Source organism: Arachis ipaensis, chromosome B6, assembly GCF_059453495.1.
Source record: "Arachis ipaensis isolate K30076 ecotype BB chromosome B6, ASM5945349v1, whole genome shotgun sequence".
In the NCBI taxonomy this organism is placed as follows: Eukaryota; Viridiplantae; Streptophyta; class Magnoliopsida; order Fabales; family Fabaceae; genus Arachis; species Arachis ipaensis.
This window is the reverse complement of record NC_142441.1, coordinates 119,909,329-119,913,428: the sequence shown is the minus strand read 5'-3', so window position 1 is coordinate 119,913,428 and position 4,100 is coordinate 119,909,329.

The following is a 4,100-nucleotide window of genomic DNA, read 5'->3' as shown; positions in this document are numbered from 1 at the left end:
GAAATACCTCAAATTATATTAAATATAAAATCAAATCTAACATGAGAATTCATAAATCAAAGTAATAGAATAAATAAAAGTAGAAGAGAAACTAAAGTAAAGAAACATTGAACCTGGAATGGGGAAGAAATAGCCTAAAACTAATAGAAATCCTAAATCCTAAAACCTAGAGAGAGGAGAGAGCCCCTCTCTCTAGAAACTACATCTAAAACCTAAAATTGTGTGAATGAAAAGTTGTTTAATGAATGGAATGATTCCCCCACTCTGTAGCCTTTAATCTATATATTCTGGGCCGAAAACTGGGTAAAAAACAGCCCAGAAATCGCCCCCAGCAATTTCTGATACATCCAGCACGTCGCTCTGTCACACGTACGCATCGTCCACGCATACGCGTGGATTGAACTTTCGCCAGGTCACGCGTGCGTGTAATCCACGCGTGCGCGTCATCTATCTTCAGGGAAACTATGACAAATTATATATTTTTGCGAAGCCCCAGATGTTAGCTTTCCAACGCAACTGGAACCATTTCATTTGGACCTCTGTAACTCAAGTTATGACCGTTTGAGTGCAAAGAGGTCAGACTGGACAGCTTAGCAATTCCTTTAGTTTCTTGTATTCCTTCCACTTTTGCATACTTCCTTTCCATCCTCTAAGCCATTCCTGCCCTGTAATCTCTGAAAAAACTTAACACACATATCAAGGCATCGAATGTTAATAAGAGAAGATTTAAAATTAACTAAATTAAGACCAAAGAAACATATTTTCAATCATAGCACAAAATCAGGAAGGAAAATGTAAAACATGCAATTTACATGAATAAGTGTGAGAATAGTGGATAAAATTCACTCAATTAAGCACAAGATGTACCACGAAATAGTGGTGCATCATCTGGTAACTGGTACCAAACCAATGTTTGGATTTAAAAAAGAAAAAAAGGATTAATCATCACACAATTGCAAGAGCAATTTATTCCATATAAAAGCAAATATATGCAACCATATATGATCATATCAACATAGTGAAAGAACTTGCATATGGCATATGGTAACAAGAATCATTGATAGAGTAATAACTAAAATTATTTACAAAAACTGATTTCTATATAGTTCCTCAAACAAGAGAACCAATTTGACTGACAAAAACCCAAAAGCAAGTATATTGAAGCATTAATTTTCCCTATGTTCAGGATAGAACAAGCAATACAAATTTTCTCAAGTAGCAACAAAAGACAAGACATAAATTGAACCATTATATCAAAAATGATAATTTTAGACATTATATCAAAATTGAACCATTGATATAAATGAGTGCTGCAAGTTTAGAGTAGTTCTTTTCTTCTAATGCATTTCTTCCTTCTTTTGCTAAATTTACAATTTCTTTCGTTGATGAACAATTAAATTCCGACGGTAAATTCGACAATTAAACAAAATTAGAAAACATGAACAATTAAACAAATTAAATAAATTCAGCAAATAGGAAAAAGAAAAGAATCAAACATGAGGTATTAAACAGGAACAATTAAACAAATTCAACAAACTCACATCAAAATAGGAAAAGAAACAGAAATAGAGAGAATCAAACATGAACGGAAATAAAAGTAGAAACAAAAGAATCAAACAAACTCACATCAAATTCAATGGAGGAGAAGGAGAGACAATCATTGACAATAATAAATGCAAGCAAAGGGAACGGTACAGCGACGGGATGCCAGCAAAAGGGACGGCGATAATGAACGCGAGTGAATGGGACGGTGCAGTGAAGGAACGCGAGCAGCAGAGTAGAGATAGGACATGAGCGAAGGGAATGGCGACGACGAATGCGAGCGAAAGGGAAGCGAAGGGAATTGCGACGGAAGAATGGCGTGGCATTCCCCGAGTAGTGGAGCACACCAGGGTTACGAGAAGTGATGGCGGATGACAACGCGTCAAACACCGAGCGGAGGAGATGTGGCGACAGGGAAGCTTAGGGAAGAACTTAGGGCAAGGTGTGAGTGTGGGACAATATCAAGGGTTATTTTGGAATTTTAGAAAAATTGAGGTTTTTAATTAGGTTTTTAACTTTAATGGTGAGAATATTCATTTTTTTTATAGAATATTCTGTTATTTCAAATGTTTTTGTTACAGTAAGGACTAAATTGAAAATAAAATTATGGTATAAGGACCCAATTGAAAAAAGAGTATATGAACATAATTGAAAATTTGGTGAAACAATAGGGACCTACAGAGTAATTAAACCTTTTATGATTGATGATTGGCTTTTGCTGTTATTTTTATAATTATTCTCTTATTGGTCTATTGAAACTTAAAATTCAATCTGTAACACCCTTACTATCAGAATGTCACACTTCCGGGTGTACCACTCTGATAGCGGGGGTATTTTGACATCTCTCGTATACTTAGTAATAGGGTATGAGCCTTTATGCGTAAGTCTATCGATGGTTTCAGGAAAAAAAGCTTAAAAAATTTTCCAACAAAAACAAATAACACTTTTTTTTACGTACTTAATGTTAATAATACAATATAGTAGCACATACAAAACCAATTACAAAACCTACCTCTCTGAATAAAACTCAAATTAAAAGGCACAGAAAAAATAAATTCTAACAACTCAACGTGTAAGCATACTCTTCTATACTCTTGTAGCTCCGCACTAAATCTTTGCACCTGTAGCTGAAATGGGGTGGAAATAGGGGGTAAGAACTGGGGAGTTCTTAGTAGAGTTGGGGTAGATAATTAAATTTGTATGATCACAGTTTAGTCATTCACAGCCCAACACAGGAAGCCAAAATAATAACCAATCATAAAAGTTCAAATTAACAAGCAATGAAAATCACAAACACATTCAAGCAATCACAAACAATTCACAACACTAAACCAAATGCAAAATATGCAAACAAAGATAATGTATGTCTACTCCTATCTCAAGTCGGATAAGGCATTCCAGCGACATAACCTCTGTAAGTTTCTACTTCTTGTAGGCACTGATTTTCCAGCTGAAGTATGTTAAACATGACTTCTTCAAGTACTTGCAGGCGCTGATTCTCTAGTTGAAACATGTGATCTCTTCTCCTAGCCATTCCATATTTATGGGCGTCCCCGCACAATCATTCACATACAAAACCCATGGCTTATTAACATTTATCCTTCGGCACCATAACCATACTATCGTCACCCTCTCGTGACCTCCTCATAATCACATGTGCCGATTTATCTTCTCTCTTTCTTCAGTCTTTTACTTATTTATCCTTAATAGTTCAAACTGTCTTCCCACTGTTCTCTCACCATCCACTAATAATATCAATAATAACAATATCTTTACTAAATAATATTCTTAATGAATTAATAACAATAATAATGATTTTCTTTTAATATAATTAAAATAATTTAAGTAATAAATAATATTTATAACTTTCTTAAAGACTTAACCCCTTTTAAGCTTTACTTCTTATTTTTTATTAATTATGTTTTAAACTTTAAACTTTTAACCCAATATTTTTAGAAAAACTACTAATTAGCTCTCTGTTTATTAATATTCACAAAAGTAACTCTAAGTTTTTATAAAAATATTCGCTCATCCCCAAACACTTATTTTTACTCAAAATATCTCTAAACTTATTTATTTATAAAATCAACTACAATTTTCATCAAAATATAATTTCGTTCTCAAATTAATAATATTATTATGGTAGCAAATACATTCTTTAAACCCAAAAATATCTTTTTATAATTAGCAGAAAATATATATAAATTTAAATCCGTTTTCGAACTTTACGGTTATCGATTTTTCTCAACTTTTAATTTAATTTTTCGGTTATCAAATCTCACCAATATCACTTGATCATCAATAATTTTCCAGCCTCGAACTTATCAAAATAATTTGGTTCATAGCTGTACTTAAACCGACCGAACCATCATCATCATCATCAAATAATCAATATATAACAAAAATTCAACATAAATTCAGTCAAATCCAATTAACAATCAATCACAACATCAATTCACTTATCTAATACAAATTTAATCGGTGAGAAATTATCAAAATTCTACCTCCGTACGAAATCAAAACAACAGAAACTCAGGAGAAGTTTTTTGACCGAACTA